The 21335-nt window shown below is 48.2% G+C and overlaps 5 non-coding genes and 10 pseudogenes across 5 annotated transcripts; all 15 read right to left on the reverse strand.

Moving 5' to 3' along the window:
• Nucleotides 1–2761: 2761 nt before the first annotated feature.
• LOC142562415 (5S ribosomal RNA) lies at nucleotides 2762–2880 on the reverse strand (annotated as a pseudogene).
• Nucleotides 2881–3403: 523 nt separating this feature from the next.
• On the reverse strand, nucleotides 3404–3522 carry LOC142561187 (5S ribosomal RNA). Its single transcript, XR_012823713.1, has one exon. It is a non-coding gene; the product is annotated as a 5S ribosomal RNA (ribosomal RNA).
• Nucleotides 3523–4046: 524 nt separating this feature from the next.
• LOC142562440 (5S ribosomal RNA) lies at nucleotides 4047–4165 on the reverse strand (annotated as a pseudogene).
• Nucleotides 4166–4689: 524 nt separating this feature from the next.
• LOC142561617 (5S ribosomal RNA) lies at nucleotides 4690–4808 on the reverse strand (annotated as a pseudogene).
• A 523-nt stretch (nucleotides 4809–5331) lies between these two features.
• On the reverse strand, nucleotides 5332–5450 carry LOC142561189 (5S ribosomal RNA). The gene has a single exon (XR_012823715.1). It is a non-coding gene; the product is annotated as a 5S ribosomal RNA (ribosomal RNA).
• A 524-nt stretch (nucleotides 5451–5974) lies between these two features.
• LOC142562441 (5S ribosomal RNA) lies at nucleotides 5975–6093 on the reverse strand (annotated as a pseudogene).
• A 524-nt stretch (nucleotides 6094–6617) lies between these two features.
• Nucleotides 6618–6736, reverse strand: LOC142561619 (5S ribosomal RNA; annotated as a pseudogene).
• A 525-nt stretch (nucleotides 6737–7261) lies between these two features.
• Nucleotides 7262–7380, reverse strand: LOC142561099 (5S ribosomal RNA). Its single transcript, XR_012823628.1, has one exon. It is a non-coding gene; the product is annotated as a 5S ribosomal RNA (ribosomal RNA).
• Nucleotides 7381–7905: 525 nt separating this feature from the next.
• On the reverse strand, nucleotides 7906–8024 carry LOC142562379 (5S ribosomal RNA; annotated as a pseudogene).
• Nucleotides 8025–8548: 524 nt separating this feature from the next.
• On the reverse strand, nucleotides 8549–8666 carry LOC142562509 (5S ribosomal RNA; annotated as a pseudogene).
• A 525-nt stretch (nucleotides 8667–9191) lies between these two features.
• Nucleotides 9192–9310, reverse strand: LOC142561777 (5S ribosomal RNA; annotated as a pseudogene).
• A 524-nt stretch (nucleotides 9311–9834) lies between these two features.
• On the reverse strand, nucleotides 9835–9953 carry LOC142562864 (5S ribosomal RNA). The gene has a single exon (XR_012824176.1). It is a non-coding gene; the product is annotated as a 5S ribosomal RNA (ribosomal RNA).
• Nucleotides 9954–16606: 6653 nt separating this feature from the next.
• On the reverse strand, nucleotides 16607–16725 carry LOC142561924 (5S ribosomal RNA; annotated as a pseudogene).
• Nucleotides 16726–17249: 524 nt separating this feature from the next.
• Nucleotides 17250–17368, reverse strand: LOC142561854 (5S ribosomal RNA; annotated as a pseudogene).
• A 525-nt stretch (nucleotides 17369–17893) lies between these two features.
• LOC142562876 (5S ribosomal RNA) lies at nucleotides 17894–18012 on the reverse strand. Its single transcript, XR_012824187.1, has one exon. It is a non-coding gene; the product is annotated as a 5S ribosomal RNA (ribosomal RNA).
• Between the last annotated feature and the right edge of the window lie 3323 nt (nucleotides 18013–21335).

The raw sequence follows: 21335 nt of genomic DNA on the forward strand, positions 1-21335 counted from the left end.
GGGCAGTAAAAAGATGGCCTTCGAGATTCGCGTATGCCATTCTTAGGAAGCCTTCTCTGGGCTGTAATTTGAAGAAATATATATAAAAAGGTTTAGTAAACAAGAAAAAAAAAAGTGTGGAAAGTGAGGGGGTGGAGCCCCTAGCCCAGAACTCCTCTGGCTTGTGCGGTCCGCCGTGCCTGGTCGAGGCTGGCGAGCCAAGTCTCCCATTGCTCCCTTCCGGAAAGTTTGCCGCCTACTTTCAGCAGTTTTGAAGCCCATCCATGCCCACCCACGACGCCTTGCGCTACTGCCCGTGCAACCTGCGCCGTCACTTCGTTTTAAACGACTTGTTGCTTTCGTCACCCTCTACTGTAGCAATAGAAATTGTTGACATGATCTCGGAGGTACACGTCCAGTGTGCGATGTTTCCGTGCGCGTTGTAACTTATTCAGTCAGAAAGCATCAAATCTACGAGAATTAATCGCTCGTGTGGCGCGGGTTACACCCGTGTCATCTGCATTGCTTTCGTTTTGGTGTGGTGAATGTGTGCGTATTGCGCTCCTGTCGTGCATGCCTTCTGTATTTATCGTGCGGCGCACGAATATTCCTGGAAAAAACCGCATGTCTCTGCCGCGTGAATGTGTCCTATGTGGTGGTGCCAGAAATGTGCGGCGGTGTACAATATGTTCGCAGCCAAGTGCTACCGTGCATTCCAGCGAATAGACGCGGCTGCTTATGCACGGTTTTATTCAGTGTTTCTTCATTAGCTTTGTGATTTACTTGCGTCTGCGATAGAATCCACAAGGTACCCCAGTTGAAGAAGACAGCAGGAATTCATGTCGCAACTAGAGAAATTTCTGTTGTACGACAGAAGTTCCTCACGTTTCCGTAGTTGACAGACATTCCTGACGTTACGACAGAAATTCTGATGTCGCAACAGAAGCATTCTGTCGCGAAGACCAAGATCTCTGAAGTCGCAACAGAAACGTTCTGTCGCGACAACAAGAGTTCTGAAGTCGGAACAACAACTTTCTATCATGACAGCGACTCTGACATTACGACAGCAATTCTGACGTCGCAACAGAAACATCCGGTCGCGACGGCCAAGAGTTCTGAAGTCGCAACAGAAGCGCTTTCCGTCGCTGCCCTTTAAAATTGTTTGTCAGTTTCGCATCGGTGGTGTGCACTGTACTTTTCTCTTGCGCGGTATTCAACCGTGCTTCTCTCAAGCCGCCAATGCTGATAGCACCGACACCGGTATTAAAGTCGACGTGGCCAATTGTTATAATTGTGCCGTGACGACGCGGCACCTACCCGCCTCCTCAAAATCGGCCACTGATCAAAATCATACCATCTGCGGGAATGGCTGCGTATCCGTTTTGTTTTATTTGGTAAGATGTGGCACACAAGCCTGTGGACTTACAGGTGCGGTTACACTGTCACATTAGTTAATTTCCCAGAATTATTGCAGAAGCTTATGCGAAGCGGAAAAGAAGTTTTCGGTTGTTCCACAAAGTTGCGTGAAAACTTGTCTCACTCGGGTCTCATTAATCTGGTACAGCGCTGCCGTGAGAAGCCAGTATGCAGTCAGAATGAAGACTCATCCACGAGTGTTTATGTAGCTATTTTGCGTTGAGCACACGAATTATGTGCGCGCTCAAAAGTGTAAAGAGCGAGAGACAACTGTCGAAATTAGCAGTAACAACCCTAACAATGTCCCCGGTCGCCGTTGTCTATTTCTGAATTTCTTATTCAATATGCATATCGTACAGCAAAATCGATGTTCTATCACTCCACGATGTACTACCTGTCGATGGTAACAACACTTGTGCTCTTCTAGAGATGCGGCAGCTGACGCGGTGGAGGGAACCCACATCTTGGCCTTTAAAATACAAATGTAAACAGCAACAGAGACAGTGGTTTTTACTGTTGACACAGCCAAAATGTACGCTGAGAGATAACAGCGCCGTGGTGCAGTGGTAAGATGCTAGGCTCGTGATCCTTAGGTCCCAAGTTCGAATCCCGGTTGAGAAAATATTTTTTTTATACTTTTCTTTTTTTGTACTAAGAAATTTACATTTTCCTTAAAGAGGTCTCTCAATTTTAAATTAAATATTGATCAGGTTGTGTTTTTAAAGTGGGACATGACGTCACATTGTGACTGATTTTGTCTTCTTTGCCTTCTTCAATAAGTGTCCTGTTCCTGCTTGACAGTAAAATGCCTCTAGTGGGGTTGAAATATCATAGCAATCAAGCTGTAGAAATCGTACTATAAAGCAAAATTTTTCTTCACTATGTGTTTCACGAACCACCGAGTACACCCACCATTCACCCAGCATGCACACCATTTACCCACCATTTACATTTGACCCAGTACGTACATGCAGTATTCACCCAGCACATCCATCATTCACCCACCATTCCCACAGTTCACCCAGTATGTACCCACCATCCTCCCAGCACGCCCAGCATTCACCCACCATTTACACAGGTCACCCAGTAGTCATCCCACAATCCACCCACTACACCCACCATTCACCCAGCCCGCCCACCATTGAGACAAGTCACCCAGTATGTATTCCACCAATACATCCCACCATCTACCACTGTACCCACCATCCACCCATTATACCCACGATGAATTCCACCATCACCACCAAGTTTTCCATCATGCCCAGCACATTTTACATCATGCCCAGCATAAAATTCATGATGGGCAATGCTGGGATTTTCAATAGGGACGTCACAGAAGCACGCAATAAAAAAGCAAAAAGAACGGTGCCATCAGCACTCGGTGTTCCCAGGTGGTCTCCCTCCCAAGTACTGACCGAGCCCAATGCTGCTTAGCTTCGGGGATCGGAGGAGAACCGGCGTATTCAGCATTCTATGGCCGATGGCGAGAATGTGCTGTTTACGACTGCACCTGTATCGCGCTGCTATGTTGTGCAGTCGCCGAATGTATTGCTACAGCATACAGCACGTACGCGGCAGTCCTTCCGTGAACAATACACGCACGCGTCGTGTACGTTGATCACTCCGTTTGTGGTTGTTCGCTGCATGCGTGCGTGCTAGTGCTCACAAAAGCAAGAGGGCGAGCGCCACATTTTGCGCGCGCTGCAGCCCACAAGGTGCCACTTTATTGATGCGTTGTCATTGAGCTGTATGCGGGTGTGATAAGTAAGCGGTTAGAAGCTTGTGCGGCTAAATTTTGCATCATTACGTATACCGCGTACCACCGTCATCATTCCGCGTACAATATCGTGTTGTGGCGTGAATATTGTTGGTGTTACACTTCGGCGCTGGCTCTACCAGCAGGCTCCAGTTGAACGTAAGTTACAGTAAATGCAACCACTTACACGTTGTGCAAATGAAAAAAAACAAGACGTCACAGAAGTACGCAATAAAAAAGCAAGAAGAACGGTGCCATCAGCACTCGGTGTTCCCAGGTGGTCTCCCTCCCAAGTACTGACCGAGCCCAATGCTGCTTAGCTTCGGGGATCGGGCGAGAACCGGCGCATTCAGCATGGTATGGCCGATGGCGAGAATGTGCTGTTTACGACTGCACCTGTATCGTGCTGCTATGTTGTGCAGTCGCCGAATGTATTGCTACAGCATACAGCACGTACGCGGCAGTCTTTCCGTGAACAATACACGCACGCGTCGTGTACGTTGATCACTCCGTTTGTGGTTGTTCGCTGCATGCGTGCGTGCTAGTGCTCACAAAAACAAGAGGGCGAGCGCCACATTTTGCGCGCGTTGCAGCCCACAAGGTGCCACTTGATTGATGCGTTCTCATTGAGCTGTATGCGGGTGTGATAAGTAAGCGGTTAGAAGCTTGTGCGACTAAATTTTGCATCATTACGTATACCGCGTACAACCGTCATCATTCCGCGTACAATATCGTGTAGTGACCTGAATATTGTTGGTGTTACACTTCGGCGTTGGCTCTACCAGCAGGCTCCAGTTGAACGTAAGTTACAGTAAATGCAACCACCCACACGTTGTGCAAATGAAAAAAAAACAAGACGTCACAGAAGCACGCAATAAAAAAGCAAAAAGAACGGTGCCCTCAGCACTCGGTGTTCCCAGGTGGTCTCCCTCCCAAGTACTGACCGAGCCCAATGCTGCTTAGCTTCGGGGATCGGACGAGAACCGGCGTATTCAGCATTCTATGGCCGATGGCGAGAATGTGCTGTTTACGACTGCACCTGTATCGTGCTGCTATGTTGTGCAGTCGCCGAATGTATTGCTACAGCATACAGCACGTACGCGGCAATCCTTCCGTGAACAATACACGCACGCGTCGTGTACGTTGATCACTCCGTTTGTGGTTGTTCGCAGCATGCGTGCGTGCTAGTGCTCACAAAAGCAAGAGGGCGAGCGCCACATTTTGCGCGCGCTGCAGCCCACAAGGTGCCACTTTATTGATGCGTTGTCATTGAGCTGTATGCGGGTGTGATAAGTAAGCGGTTAGAAGCTTGTGCGGCTAAATTTTGCATCATTACGTATACCGCGTACCACCGTCATCATTCCGCGTACAATATCGTGTAGTGACCTGAATATTGTTGGTGTTACACTTCGGCGTTGGCTCTACCAGCAGGCTCCAGTTGAACGTAAGTTACAGTAAATGCAACCACCCACACGATGTGCAAATGAAAAAAAAACAAGACGTCACAGAAGCACGCAATAAAAAAGCAAAAAGAACGGTGCCATCAGCACTCGGTGTTCCCAGGTGGTCTCCCTCCCAAGTACTGACCGAGCCCAATGCTGCTTAGCTTCGGGGATCGGACGAGAACCGGCGTATTCAGCATTGTATGGCCGATGGCGAGAATGTGCTGTTTACGACTGCACCTGTATCGTGCTGCTATGTTGTGCAGTCGCCGAATGTATTGCTACAGCATACAGCACGTACGCGGCAGTCCTTCCGTGAACAATACACGCACGCGTCGTGTACGTTGATCACTCCGTTTGTGGTTGTTCGCTGCATGCGTGCGTGCTAGTGCTCACAAAAGCAAGAGGGCGAGCGCCACATTTTGCGCGCGCTGCAGCCCACAAGGTGCCACTTTATTGATGCGTTGTCATTGAGCTGTATGCGGGTGTGATAAGTAAGCGGTTAGAAGCTTGTGCGGCTAAATTTTGCATCATTACGTATACCGCGTACCACCGTCATCATTCCGCGTACAATATCGTGTTGTGGCGTGAATATTGTTGGTGTTACACTTCGGCGCTGGCTCTACCAGCAGGCTCCAGTTGAACGTAAGTTACAGTAAATGCAACCACTTACACGTTGTGCAAATGAAAAAAAACAAGACGTCACAGAAGTACGCAATAAAAAAGCAAAAAGAACGGTGCCATCAGCACTCGGTGTTCCCAGGTGGTCTCCCTCCCAAGTACTGACCGAGCCCAATGCTGCTTAGCTTCGGGGATCGGGCGAGAACCGGCGCATTCAGCATGGTATGGCCGATGGCGAGAATGTGCTGTTTACGACTGCACCTGTATCGTGCTGCTATGTTGTGCAGTCGCCGAATGTATTGCTACAGCATACAGCACGTACGCGGCAGTCTTTCCGTGAACAATACACGCACGCGTCGTGTACGTTGATCACTCCGTTTGTGGTTGTTCGCTGCATGCGTGCGTGCTAGTGCTCACAAAAACAAGAGGGCGAGCGCCACATTTTGCGCGCGTTGCAGCCCACAAGGTGCCACTTGATTGATGCGTTCTCATTGAGCTGTATGCGGGTGTGATAAGTAAGCGGTTAGAAGCTTGTGCGACTAAATTTTGCATCATAACGTATACCGCGTACAACCGTCATCATTCCGCGTACAATATCGTGTAGTGACCTGAATATTGTTGGTGTTACACTTCGGCGTTGGCTCTACCAGCAGGCTCCAGTTGAACGTAAGTTACAGTAAATGCAACCACCCACACGTTGTGCAAATGAAAAAAAAACAAGACGTCACAGAAGCACGCAATAAAAAAGCAAAAAGAACGGTGCCCTCAGCACTCGGTGTTCCCAGGTGGTCTCCCTCCCAAGTACTGACCGAGCCCAATGCTGCTTAGCTTCGGGGATCGGACGAGAACCGGCGTATTCAGCATTCTATGGCCGATGGCGAGAATGTGCTGTTTACGACTGCACCTGTATCGTGCTGCTATGTTGTGCAGTCGCCGAATGTATTGCTACAGCATACAGCACGTACGCGGCAATCCTTCCGTGAACAATACACGCACGCGTCGTGTACGTTGATCACTCCGTTTGTGGTTGTTCGCAGCATGCGTGCGTGCTAGTGCTCACAAAAGCAAGAGGGCGAGCGCCACATTTTGCGCGCGCTGCAGCCCACAAGGTGCCACTTTATTGATGCGTTGTCATTGAGCTGTATGCGGGTGTGATAAGTAAGCGGTTAGAAGCTTGTGCGGCTAAATTTTGCATCATTACGTATACCGCGTACCACCGTCATCATTCCGCGTACAATATCGTGTAGTGACCTGAATATTGTTGGTGTTACACTTCGGCGTTGGCTCTACCAGCAGGCTCCAGTTGAACGTAAGTTACAGTAAATGCAACCACCCACACGATGTGCAAATGAAAAAAAAACAAGACGTCACAGAAGCACGCAATAAAAAAGCAAAAAGAACGGTGCCATCAGCACTCGGTGTTCCCAGGTGGTCTCCCTCCCAAGTACTGACCGAGCCCAATGCTGCTTAGCTTCGGGGATCGGACGAGAACCGGCGTATTCAGCATTGTATGGCCGATGGCGAGAATGTGCTGTTTACGACTGCACCTGTATCGTGCTGCTATGTTGTGCAGTCGCCGAATGTATTGCTACAGCATACAGCACGTACGCGGCAGTCTTTCCGTGAACAATACACGCACGCGTCGTGTACGTTGATCACTCCGTTTGTGGTTGCTCGCTGCATGCGTGCGAGCTAGTGCTCACAAAAGCAAGAGGGCGAGCGCCACATTTTGCGCGCGCTGCAGCCCACAAGGTGCCACTTTATTGATGCGTTGTCATTGAGCTGTATGGGGGTGTGATAAGTAAGCGGTTAGAAGCTTGTGCGACTAAATTTTGCATCATTACGTATACCGCTTACCACCGTCATCATTCCGCGTACAATATCGTGTTGTGGCCTGAATATTGTTGGTGTTACACTTCGGCGTTGGCTCTACCAGCACGCTCCAGTTGAACGTAAGTTACAGTAAATGCAACCACCCACACGTTGTGCAAATGAAAAAAAAAACAAGACGTCACAGAAGTACGCAATAAAAAAGCAAAAAGAACGGTGCCATCAGCACTCGGTGTTCCCAGGTGGTCTCCCTCCCAAGTACTGACCGAGCCCAATGCTGCTTAGCTTCGGGGACCGGACGAGAACCGGCGTATTCAGCATGGTATGGCCGATGGCGAGAATGTGCTGTTTACGACTGCACCTGTATCGTGCTGCTATGTTGTGCAGTCGCCGAATGTATTGCTACAGCATACAGCACGTACGCGGCAGTCTTTCCGTGAACAATACACGCACGCGTCGTGTACGTTGATCACTGTGTTTGTGGTTGTTCGCTGCATGCGTGCGTGCTAGTGCTCACAATAACAAGAGGGCGAGCGCCACATTTTGCGCGCGTTGCAGCCCACAAGGTGCCACTTTATTGATGCGTTGTCATTGAGCTGTATGCGGGTGTGATAAGTAAGCGGTTAGAAGCTTGTGCGGCTAAATTTTGCATCATTACGTATACCGCGTACCACCGTCATCATTCCGCGTACAATATCGTGTAGTGACCTGAATATTGTTGGTGTTACACTTCGGCGTTGGCTCTACCAGCAGGCTCCAGTTGAACGTAAGTTACAGTAAATGCAACCACCCACACGATGTGCAAATGAAAAAAAAAACAAGACGTCACAGAAGCACGCAATAAAAAAGCAAAAAGAATGGTGCCATCAGCACTCGGTGTTCCCACGTGGTCTCCCTCCCAAGTACTGACCGAGCGCAATGCTGCTTAGCTTCGGGGATCGGACGAGAACCGGCGTATTCAGCATTGTATGGCCGATGGCGAGAATGTGCTGTTTACGACTGCACCTGTATCGTGCTGCTATGTTGTGCAGTCGCCGAATTATTGCTACAGCATACAGCACGTACGCGGCAGTCTTTCCGTGAACAATACACGCACGCGTCGTGTACGTTGATCACTCCGTTTGTGGTTGCTCGCTGCATGCGTGCGAGCTAGTGCTCACAAAAGCAAGAGGGCGAGCGCCACATTTTGCGCGCGCTGCAGCCCACAAGGTGCCACTTTATTGATGCGTTGTCATTGAGCTGTATGCGGGTGTGATAAGTAAGCGGTTAGAAGCTTGTGCGACTAAATTTTGCATCATTACGTATACCGCTTACCACCGTCATCATTCCGCGTACAATATCGTGTTGTGGCCTGAATATTGTTGGTGTTACACTTCGGCGTTGGCTCTACCAGCAGGCTCCAGTTGAACGTAAGTTACAGTAAATGCAACCACCCACACGTTGTGCAAATGAAAAAAAAAATAAGACGTCACAGAAGTACGCAATAAAAAAGCAAAAAGAGCGGTGCCATCAGCACTCGGTGTTCCCAGGTGTCTCCCTCCCAAGTACTGACCGAGCCCAATGCTGCTTAGCTTCGGGGATCGGGCGAGAACCGGCGTAATCAGCATGGCATGGCCGATGGCGAGAATGTGCTGTTTACGACTGCACCTGTATCGTGCTGCTATGTTGTGCAGTCGCCGAATGTATTGCTACAGCATACAGCACGTACGCGGCAGTCTTTCCGTGAACAATACACGCACGCGTCGTGTACGTTGATCACTCCGTTTGTGGCTGTTCGCTGCATGCGTGCGTGCTAGTGCTCACAAAAACAAGAGGGCGAGCGCCACATTTTGCGCGCGTAGCAGCCCACAAGGTGCCACTTTATTGATGCGTTGTCATTGAGCTGTATGCTGGTGTGATAAGTAAGCGGTTAGAAGCTTGTGCGACTAAATTTTGCATCATTACGTATACCGCTTACCACCGTCATCATTCCGCGTACAATATCGTGTAGTGGCCTGAATATTGTTGGTGTTACACTTCGGCGTTGGCTCTACCAGCAGGCTCCAGTTGAACATAAGTTACAGTAAATGCAACCACCCACACGTTGTGCAAATGAAAAAAAAAAACAAGACGTCACAGAAGCACGCAATAAAAAGCAAAAAGAACGGTGTTATCAGCACTCGGTGTTCCCAGGTGGTCTCCCTCCCAAGTACTGACCGAGCCCAATGCTGCTTAGCTTCGGGGATCGGACGAGAACCGGCGTATTCAGCATGGTATGGCCGATGGCGAGAATGTGCTGTTTACGACTGCACCTCTATCGTGCTGCTATGTTGTGCAGTCGCCGAATGTATTGCTACAGCATAGAGCACGTACGCGGCAGTCTTTCCGTGAACAATACACGCACGCGTCGTGTACGTTGATCACTCCGTTTGTGGTTGTTCGCTGCATGCGTGCGTGCTAGTGCTCACAAAAGCAAGAGGGCGAGCGCCACATTTTGCGCGCGCTGCAGCCCACAAGGTGCCACTTTATTGATGCGTTGTCATTGAGCTGTATGCGGGTGTGATAAGTAAGCGGTTAGAAGCTTGTGCGACTAAATTTTGCATCATTACGTATACCGCTTACCACCGTCATCATTCCGCGTACAATATCGTGTTGTGGCCTGAATATTGTTGGTGTTACACTTCGGCGTTGGCTCTACCAGCAGGCTCCAGTTGAACGTAAGTTATAGTAAATGCAACCACCCACACGTTGTGCAAATGAAAAAAAAACAAGACGTCACAGAAGCACGCAATAAAAAAGCAAAAAGAACGGTGCCATCAGCACTCGGTGTTCCCAGGTGGTCTCCCTCCCAAGTACTGTCCGAGCCCAATGCTGCTTAGCTTCGGGGTTCGGACGAGAACCGGCGTATTCAGCATGGTATGGCCGATGGCGAGAATGTGCTGTTTACGACTGCACCTGTATCGTGCTGCTATGTTGTGCAGTCGCCGAATGTATTGCTACAGCATACAGCACGTTCGCGGCAGTCTTTCCGTGAACAATACACGCACGCGTCGTGTACGTTGATCACTCCGTTTGTGGTTGTTCGCTGCATGCGTGCGTGCTAGTGCTCACAAAAACATGAGGGCGAGCGCCACATTTTGCGCGCGTAGCAGCCCACAAGGTGCCACTTTATTGATGCGTTGTCATTGAGCTGTATGCGGGTGTGATAAGTAAGCGGTTAGAAGCTTGTGCGACTAAATTTTGCATTATTACGTATACCGCTTACCACCGTCATCATTCCGCGTACAATATCGTGTAGTGGCCTGAATATTGTTGGTGTTACGCTTCGGCGTTGGCTCTACCAGCAGGCTCCAGTTGAACATAAGTTACAGTTGATGATGATGATATGTGGTGTTTAATGGCGCAAGGGCCAGGTGTGGCCAAAGAGCGCCATGACAAGTGGTGGTGCTGACGATGTATTATGGAGATGTGACTTGGCTGTAAAGTGGCCTAAAAATAGTTGCTGTAAAGTGCGTAAAATCTACGTGATATAAAATTATGGCGGTGATTAATGAGGAATACTATGAACATTAAAATCCATCGTAGGAGAATGATGCAAAATAGAAAATATAAGACAGTAAAATTACTTGGGGCACTGCTGCCTCGCCAGAGCCCTTGAAACACAAGGGCCTGGAGGCATGTGCTATACGAAAGAGCTATCACAGCGGCATCCTCTGAAGAGAGGACCCGCTATGAACATGTGGGGCTAACAACATGCAAGACAACATCTTTCAGAAAACTTAGAACTGCGTTGGTGTGAAATAAAGGTTCTGGGCCGAGTAGCATTACAGGATGTAGGGGGAGGTGCTGCCGGTATGCCAGAGAAAAATGTTTACTTCTCTCAGATTCGGCTGCCCGACACTCCAGGAGGACGTGGAGGACGGTCAGCCTCTCCCCGCATCTACCGCAGGTTGGAGGATCATTTCCGGTGAGTAAAAAGTTATGTGTGCCAAATGTGTGTCCTATTCTGAGGCGACAGAATAGGACATCTGTTCGCCGTGATTTTGTTACGGAGGGCCAAGAACCTAACTGTGGCTTTATCAAGTGCAGTTTGTTATTTACTTCTGCGTCCCATATACTTTGCCAGTGGTTTCGCAGTTTCCTTCTTAAGAAAGGCTTCAGGTCTGTGACAGGGACCGAAGCAGTAGGATTAACGGTATGTAATAAAATTGATGTGGCCATCTGGTCCACTAGAACGTTACCCTAGATGCCCCTATGGCCAGGCACCCAGCATATAATCACATGCTGGTTAGATACATATGCTTTACATAACACGGAATAGAGTTCAATTAAAACAGGATTTTTGCGCTTACAGAACGATATCAAAGCCTTCACAACACTTAGGGAGTCCATAAAAATAACTGATTTTTTGAGTTTTGTTTTCCTTATATGCTTCACGGTCGACAATATTGCGTAGGCCTCAGCCGTAAAGATACTAGTTTCCGGATGCAGTACGTCGGATTCCGAGAAGGATGAACCGACGGCTGCATAGGACACCCCGTCGTGTGACTTCGATGCGTCTGTGTAGAACTCCGTACAGGAGTATTTGTGCTGGAGTTCCCGGAAATACATTTGGATTTCAATGTCTGAAGCGTTTTTTGTAACTTCCATGAAAGATGTATCGCATTGTATCAACTGCCACTCCCAAGGAGGTAGCAGCTTCGCTGGATGCATTAGGCGAAGTTCGAGAAGTGGAACATGCATTTCATGACTAAGCTCCCTCACACGCAGCGAGAAAGGCTGTCTTACGGAAGGACGATTACGAAACAGTGTAGTATATGTCATGTCATTAATGGTGTTATAACAGGGATGTTCAGGATTAGAGTGGACTTTCAAAAAATATGTTTGGCTGATGTATGTTCTCTGCATATGAAGTGATCACTCATTCGATTCTGCATATAAACTTTGTACGGGACTCGTTCTGAAAGCTCCTGTGGCTAAACGGATACCCAGATGGTGAACAGGGTCTAGCATCTTTAGCGCGCTCGGGGCGGCAGAGTTATATACCACGGCACCATAATCTAATCGTGACCGGATTAGGCTCTTATAGAGATTCATTAGGCACTTCCTGTCACTACCCCACGTAGTCTGGGACAGGAGTTTCATTATGTTCATTGTTTTAGACACTTTTCTTTAAGATGTTTAATGTGTGGGACGAAAGTGAGTCTATTGTCGAGTATAACACCTAGAAATTTATGCTCTTTGTTTACAGGTATCTGTTGTCCACACATTTCTAAGCAGGGATCCGGAACCAGGCATCTCTTCCTTGTAAACAAAACACAAGAACTCTTATGAGGATTGATTTTGAATCCATTTTTCTCTGCCCACCCTGACACCTTGTTCAAACCATGCTGTACCTGTCTCTCGCACACTGCGAGGTTACAGGATTTGAAACCTATTTGAATGTCGTCCACATAGACGGAATATAAAATGGCCGGTGGTAAAGAAGCACGAAGTGTTGTCATCTTCATAATAAAGAGTGTGCAACTGAGCACGCCACCCTGGGGTACACCGGTTTCTTGTATAAAAGGACGCGACAGCACATTGCCTACTTTCACCCGGAAGGTACGATTAGACAAGTAGCTTTTTATAACGTTTAGCATATTACCATGAATGCCCATTTCTGACAAATCTCTCAAGATTCCGTAGCGCCACGTTGCGTCATACGCCTTTTCCATATCGAGAAATATTGATAAGAAGAACTGTTTATGTATAAAGGCGTCCCGGATATTTCCTTCAATACGTACAAGATGGTCGGTAGTGGAGCTCCCTTCTCGGAAGCCACACTGATAGGGATCAAGCATTTTGTTCTGTTCAAGGAAATGGATGAGTCGCCGATTTATCATTTTTTCAAATACCTTACACATGCAACTTGTGAGGGCTATCGGGCGGTAGCTTGCCACTGAAGAAGGATCTTTTCCTTGTTTTAAAACAGGGACCACAATGGCTTTTTTCCATGCGGTCGGAAGGTATCCTGCGTCCCAGATAGTGTTGAAAAGTGTAAGTAGTGTCAGTTGCGTGTCATTGTGTAAGTTTTTCAGCATTTCATACTTGATTCTGTCAGATCCCGGTGCAGAGCTCTTGCATGCGCTCAAGGCAGCTCTCAACTCTGCAATACTAAAGGGGCAGTTGTACGGTTCATTCTGCCGACACTTTCTTATGAGGGGCTTGCGTTCTTCTATTTGTTTATATTTGAGAAAGGGTTTGGAATAATTGCTGGAACTTGACACGCTCTGAAAGTGCTCCCCAAGTGAGTCTGCTTGTTCAAGCAGGGTATCGCCTTGTGTGTTTACCAGGGGGAGTGAATAAGTTTGTCGTCCTTTTATCCTGTTAACCCTGTTCCAGACTTTCGCCTCATCTTTATAAGAGTTGATACCCGATAAAAACTTCTGCCAACTCTCTCTTCTGGCCTGTCGGCGCGTTCTCCTGGCTTGAGACTTTGCTTTTTTGAAGTTAATAAGATTCTCTGCAGTGGGAGAGGCGCGTAACGATCCCCACGCTTTGTTCTGTTTCCTACGGGCGATCGTACATTCGTTGTTCCACCACGGTACACGTCGTTTGCATGGCAAACCGCTTGCTTCGGATATGCATTTTGATGCGGCATCTATTATGAACGCTGTAAAATTCTCCACAGCAGCATCAATTTTTAAAGAAGACATGTAATTCCAGGAGATACTAGTGAGAGTTCGGAATTTCTCCCAGTCGGCTGTATCGATCTTCCACCTAGGAGCCTGTGGTAGATAATCGTTTTCTTTATATGTTCTCAGCAGTATAGGGAAGTGGTCGCTCCCGTAAGGATCGTTTATAACTTCCCATTCGAGTTCAGACAGTATTGACGGGGAAACTAGGCTAAGATCAATTGAAGAAAAGGTATTGTTTGCAAGAGAGTAATAGGTGGGTTCTTTCTTATTCAGCAGACACGCACCGGACGAAAAAAGGAATTGTACAACGAGACATCCTCGCGCATCGATACGAGAGTCTCCCCACAAGCTGCTGTGTGCATTGAAATCACCCAGAACAACATAAGGTTCTGGCAATTGATATATAAAGGATTGGAATTCATGTTTAGTTAATTTGTAATGTGGGGTGTATGTAAACAGAGCTAATAGTGAAGAGTTTGTTTAGGAGAACAGCTCGAACCGCCACTGCTTCCAGAGGCGTTTGTAGCTGTAAATGTTGACACGCAATGCTTTTATGTATGACAATGGCAACACCGCCCGATGATGCGACACCATCATCGCGATCTTTACGAAAGGTTATATACTGTCGGAGAAAGTTTGTGTGTTTTGATTTTAGGTGTGTTTCCTGTAAACACAGCACTTTTGGATTGTGTTGGTGGATGAGTTCTTGTACATCATCAAGGTTTCTCAGAAGACCTCTGATATTCCATTGTATGATTTGTGTATCCATATTTAATGTAAATTGGTGCTGTGTATACGGAAACAGAAATGATTAATTAGATTACAGGGCTCTTGCGAGGCCCTGTAACCGGGGTTTTGCCTTTTTTGGAGCGTTCGAGGGAGGCTCCCCGCTCCTTAGGCGCTTGGTGCGCCGTGGGGATAGGTGTTGTGTCCATTGCCTCTTGTGAGGCGCCGGACACGCGCTCTTGCGAGCGAGAAGTTTTTCGGGAGAGTCTCACCTCGGAAGGCGAGACCCCTGCGCCCACCATCCCGGAGGTCGATGGGGCTCCCTGTGGAATTTGGCTGCGCCGGCTGTTGCCAGCGCTGGGGGGGCCCGGGGAGGTCGCGGCAGCCTCAGCTGCGCCTACCTTCGTGGCCACTATCTGTCCTGCGGGATCGCTGCGTGTAGCGCAGGTTCCCGCAGATAAGTCTTGTGGGGCCGGCAACCCAAGGGTAGCCTGGCCTGGTTGCTGGTTGGATGGAGTAGGCTTACCTACTTCCACCCTGGGGGCAGGAGCCAAAGGTACCTGCTCGCTGTACGCGGGCTGGGTACTTGGCAATGGCCGCTGCGACGCTGCCCCCCGACGCGCCGCATCAGCATAAGGTGTGCTGTGGAAAGGTGAGCACCGTTTACGGGCTTCCTTAAACGAAATATTTTCCTTGACTTTAAGGGTGATTATATCTTTTTCTTTCTTCCAGTTCGGACAGGAGCGCGAGTAAGCTGGATGGTCACCACTGCAGTTCACACAGTGAGGTGTGGTACTGCAGTTCTCGGAGGGGTGGCCCTGCACTCCACACTTTGCACAAGTTGTTTGACCATGGCAGCTCTGCGAGCCATGGCCGAACCTCTGACATTTGAAACACCTTCTAGGGTTGGGGATATATGGTCGAACATTTAATCTGATGTATCCTGTTTCAATCGTTTCTGGCAGTACGCTGGATGCAAATGTTAGGATAAGATGCTTTGTGGGGATTTCCTTATTGTCCCGTCTAATTATAATACGCTTTACATCGGTCACATTTTGATCTTTCCACCCTTCCAGCAGTTCAGCTTCTGTCAAATCCTGAAGGTCTGCCTCTGAGACGACTCCACGTGAGCTGTTCATTGATCGGTGTGGTGTAACAGAAACTGGAATGTTGCCAAAGGTCACCAGACTGTCTAGCTTTTCGTATTGATTTTTCTGTGGGATCTCAAGAAGGAGATCTCCACTTGCCATTTTCGTCACCTTGTAACCTGACCCTAAGGCTTCGGTCAAAGATTTTGAAACTATGAATGGTGAAATGAGTCTGGCCTGTTTTGCAGCATTCTCACTATGTACAACATGGTATTTCGGGTAGTTCTCTTTGGTGCGGGTCAAATATGAATTTATGTCATCGGTGCGTCCCCTCTTCTGAGGGTGGCGATCAAGTAGGCGGGGAAATGCGGGTGTTCCCATAATTTGTTAGTTCGTTTTCGGCAGCAATGGCGGCCACCCACCACGGAGCCCAACATGGGGACGCTGCAGGCGTTAACGTGTAAGGCTGCAGGCGCCAACCGTACATTGCCACTATAACCTAATATATTATACCCAAGGGAGGGCACACACACACAAGGTTAACCCTAGCCGCCGTGAAGAAAGGAAGTAGATGGAAGAGAGGAGAAGACAGGAAAGATGTAAAAGTGGGAGAGAAAGTCGAAGATTGGAGAGGAGGACAGGAAAAGGCGACTGCCGATTTCCTCCAGGTGGGTCAGTCTGGAGGTGCCGTCTATGTGAAGCCGAGGCCGAAGAGGTGTGTTGCCTCCGCCGGGGGGCCTTAAAGGTCCAAGCACCCAGCATCGGCTCAACCTCCAGGATCCCCCTTTCCCCAGACACGGCTAAGCCGCGCACGGCTACACGCGGGAGGGTCCAACCCTCGTGTGCTCGGGTACGTGGTGTTGCAACACACCAAACGCCTGCTTACGCAGACGCCCCTGCGGGGTACACGCGGGAGGGTCCAACCCTCGTGTGCTCGGGTACGTGGTGTCGCAACGCACCAAACGCCTGCTTGCGCAGACGCCCCTGCGGGGATAAGTTACAGTAAATGCAACCACCCACACGTTGTGCAAATGAAAAAAAAAAAACAAGACGTCCCAGAAGCACGCAATACAAAAGCAAAAAGAACGGTGTTATCAGCACTCGGTGTTCCCAGGTGGTCTCCCTCCCAAGTACTGACCGAGCCCAATGCTGCTTAGCTTCGGGGATCGGACGAGAACCGGGGTATTCAGCATGGTATGGCCGATGGCGAGAATGTGCTGTTTACGACTGCACCTGTATCGTGCTGCTATGTCGTGCAGTCGCCGAATGTATTGCTACAGCATACAGCACGTACGCGGCAGTCTTTCCGTGAACAATACACGCACGCGTCGTGTACGTTGATCACTCCGTTTGTGGTTGTTCGCTGCATGCGTGCGTGCTAGTGCTCACAAAAACAAGAGGGCGAGCGCCACATTTTGCGCGCGTTGCAGCCCACAAGGTGCACCTTTATTGATGCGTTGTCATTGAGCTGTATGCGGGTGTGATAAGTAAGCGGTTAGAAACTTGTGCGACTAAATTTTGCATCATTACGTATACCGCGTACCACCGTCATCATTCCGCGTACAATATCGTGTAGTGACCTGAATATTGTTGGTGTTACACTTCGGCGTTGGCTCTACCAGCAGGCGCCAGTTGAACGTAAGTTACAGTAAATGCAACCACCCACACGTTGTGCAAATGAAAAAAAAACAAGACGTCACAAAAGCACGCAATAAAAAAGCAAAAAGAACGGTGCCATCAGCACTCGGTGTTCCCAGGTGGTCTCCCTCCCAAGTACTGACCGAGCCCAATGCTGCTTAGCTTCGGGGATCGGACGAGAACCGGCGTATTCAGCATTGTATGGCCGATAGCGAGAATGTGCTGTTTACGACTGCACCTGTATCGTGCTGCTATGTTGTGCAGTCGCCGAATGTATTGCTACAGCATACAGCACGTACGCGGCAGTCTTTCCGTGAACAATACACGCACGCGTCGTGTACGTTGATCACTCCGTTTGTGGTTGTTCGCTGCATGCGTGCGTGCTAGTGCTCACAAAAGCAAGAGGGCGAGCGCCACATTTTGCGCGCGCTGCAGCCCACAAGGTGCCACTTTATTGATGCGTTGTCATTGAGCTGTATGCGGGTGTGATAAGTAAGCGGTTAGAAGCTTGTGCGACTAAATTTTGCATCATTACGTATACCGCTTACCACCGTCATCATTGCGCGTACAATATCGTGTTGTGGCCTGAATATTGTTGGTGTTACACTTCGGCGCTGGCTCTACCAGCAGGCTCCAGTTGAACGTAAGTTACAGTAAATGCAACCACCCACACGTTGTGCAAATGAAAAAAAAAACAAGACGTCACAGAAGCACGCAATAAAAAAGCAAAAAGAACGGTGCCATCAGCACTCGGTGTTCCCAGGTGGTCTCCCTCCCAAGTACTGTCCGAGCCCAATGCTGCTTAGCTTCGGGGTTCGGACGAGAACCGGCGTATTCAGCATGGTATGGCCGATGGCGAGAATGTGCTGTTTACGACTGCACCTGTATCGTGCTGCTATGTTGTGCAGTCTCCGAATGTATTGCTACAGCATACAGCACGTTCGCGGCAGTCTTTCCGTGAACAATACACGCACGCGTCGTGTACGTTGATCACTCCGTTTGTGGTTGTTCGCTGCATGCGTGCGTGCTAGTGCTCACAAAAACATGAGGGCGAGCGCCACATTTTGCGCGCGTAGCAGCCCACAAGGTGCCACTTTATTGATGCGTTGTCATTGAGCTGTATGCGGGTGTGATAAGTAAGCGGTTAGAAGCTTGTGCGACTAAATTTTGCATTATTACGTATACCGTTTACCACCGTCATCATTCCGCGTACAATATCGTGTAGTGGCCTGAATATTGTTGGTGTTACACTTCGGCGTTGGCTCTACCAGCAGGCTCCAGTTGAACATAAGTTACAGTTGATGATGATGATATGTGGTGTTTAATGGCGCCAGGGCCAGGTGTGGCCAAAGAGCGCCATGACAAGTGGTGGTGCTGACGATGTATTATGGAGATGTGACTTGGCTGTAAAGTGGCCTAAAAATAGTTGCTGTAAAGTGCGTAAAATCTACGTGATATAAAATTATGGCGGTGATTAATGAGGAATACTATGAACATTAAAATCCATCGTAGGAGAATGATGCAAAATAGAAAATGTAAGACAGTAAAATTACTTGGGGCACTGCTGCCTCGCCAGAGCCCTTGAAACACAAGGGCCTGGTGGCATGTGCTATACGAAAGAGCTATCACAGCGGCATCCTCTGAAGAGAGGACCCGCTATGAACAATTGGGGCTAACAACATGCAAGACAACATCTTTCAGAAAACTTAGAACTGCGTTGGTGTGAAATAAAGGTTCTGGGCCGAGTAGCATTACAGGATGTAGGGGGAGGTGCTGCCGGTATGCCAGAGAAAAATGTTTACTTCTCTCAGATTCGGCTGCCCGACACTCCAGGAGGACGTGGAGGACGGTCAGCCTCTCCCCGCATCTACCGCAGGTTGGAGGATCATTTCCGGTGAGTAAAAAGTTATGTGTGTCAAATGTGTGTCCTATTCTGAGGCGACAGAATAGGACATCTGTTCGCCGTGATTTTGTTACGGAGGGCCAAGAACCTAACTGTGGCTTTATCAAGTGCAGTTTGTTATTTACTTCTGCGTCCCATATACTTTGCCAGTGGTTTCGCAGTTTCCTTCTTAAGAAAGGCTTCAGGTCTGTGACAGGGACCGAAGCAGTAGGATTAACGGTATGTAATAAAATTGATGTGGCCATCTGGTCCACTAGAACGTTACCCTGGATGCCCCTATGGCCAGGCACCCAGCATATAATCACATGCTGGTTAGATACATATGCTTTACATAACACGGAATAGAGTTCAATTAAAACAGGATTTTTGCGCTTACAGAACGATATCAAAGCCTTCACAACACTTAGGGAGTCCATAAAAATAACTGATTTTTTGAGTTTTGTTTTCCTTATATGCTTCACGGTCGACAATATTGCGTAGGCCTCAGCCGTAAAGATACTAGTTTCCGGATGCAGTACGTCGGATTCCGAGAAGGATGAACCAAGGCTGCATAGGACACCCCGTCGTGTGACTTCGATGCGTCTGTGTAGAACTCCGTACAGGAGTATTTGTGCTGGAGTTCCCGGAAATACATTTGGATTTCAATGTCTGAAGCGTTTTTTGTAACTTCCATGAAAGATGTATCGCATTGTATCAACTGCCACTCCCAAGGAGGTAGCAGCTTCGCTGGATGCATTAGGCGAAGTTCGAGAAGTGGAACATGCATTTCATGACTAAGCTCCCTCACACGCAGCGAGAAAGGCTGTCTTACGGAAGGACGATTACGAAACAGTGTAGTATATGTCATGTCATTAATGGTGTTATAACAGGGATGTTCAGGATTAGAGTGGACTTTCAAAAAATATGTTTGGCTGATGTATGTTCTCTGCATATGACGTGATCACTCATTCGATTCTGCATATAAACTTTGTACGGGACTCGTTCTGAAAGCTCCTGTGGCTAAACGGATACCCAGATGGTGAACAGGATCTAGCATCTTTAGCGCGCTCGGGGCGGCAGAGTTATATACCACGGCACCATAATCTAATCGTGACCGGATTAGGCTCTTATAGAGATTCATTAGGCACTTCCTGTCACTGCCCCACGTAGTCTGGGACAGGAGTTTCATTATGTTCATTGTTTTAGACACTTTTCTTTAAGATGTTTAATGTGTGGGACGAAAGTGAGTCTATTGTCGAGTATAACACCTAGAAATTTATGCTCTTTGTTTACAGGTATCTGTTGTCCACACATTTCTAAGCAGGGATCCGGAACCAGGCCTCTCTTCCTTGTAAACAAAACACAAGAACTCTTATGAGGATTGATTTTGAATCCATTTTTCTCTGAACACCCTGACACCTTGTTCAAACCATGCTGTACCTGTCTCTCGCACACTGCGAGGTTACAGGATTTGAAACCTATTTGAATGTCGTCCACATAGACGGAATATAAAATGGCCGGTGGTAAAGAAGCACGAAGTGTTGTCATCTTCACAATAAAGAGTGTGCAACTGAGCACGCCACCCTGGGGTACACCGGTTTCTTGTATAAAAGGACGCGACAGCACATTGCCTACTTTCACCCGGAAGGTACGATTAGACAAGTAGCTTTTTATAACGTTAAGCATATTACCATGAATGCCCATTTCTGACAAATCTCTCAAGATTCCGTAGCGCCACGTTGCGTCATACGCCTTTTCCATATCGAGAAATATTGATAAGAAGAACTGTTTATGTATAAAGGCGTCCCGGATATTTCCTTCAATACGTACAAGATGGTCGGTAGTGGAGCTCCCTTCTCGGAAGCCACACTGATAGGGATCAAGCATTTTGTTCTGTTCAAGGAAATGGATGAGTCGCCGATTTATCATTTTTTCAAATACCTTACACATGCAACTTGTGAGGGCTATCGGGCGGTAGCTTGCCACTGAAGAAGGATCTTTTCCTTGTTTTAAAACAGGGACCACAATGGCTTTTTTCCATGCGGTCGGAAGGTATCCTGCGTCCCAGATAGTGTTGAAAAGTGTAAGTAGTGTCAGTTGCGTGTCATTGTGTAAGTTTTTCAGCATTTCATACTTGATTCTGTCAGATCCCGGTGCAGAGCTCTTGCATGCGCTCAAGGCAGCTCTCAACTCTGCAATACTAAAGGGGCAGTTGTACGGTTCATTCTGCCGACACTTTCTTATGAGGGGCTTGCGTTCTTCTATTTGTTTATATTTGAGAAAGGGTTTGGAATAATT

The sequence above is a fragment of the Dermacentor variabilis genome, chromosome 10 (genome assembly GCF_050947875.1).
Source record: "Dermacentor variabilis isolate Ectoservices chromosome 10, ASM5094787v1, whole genome shotgun sequence".
Lineage (NCBI taxonomy): Eukaryota > Metazoa > Arthropoda > Arachnida > Ixodida > Ixodidae > Dermacentor > Dermacentor variabilis.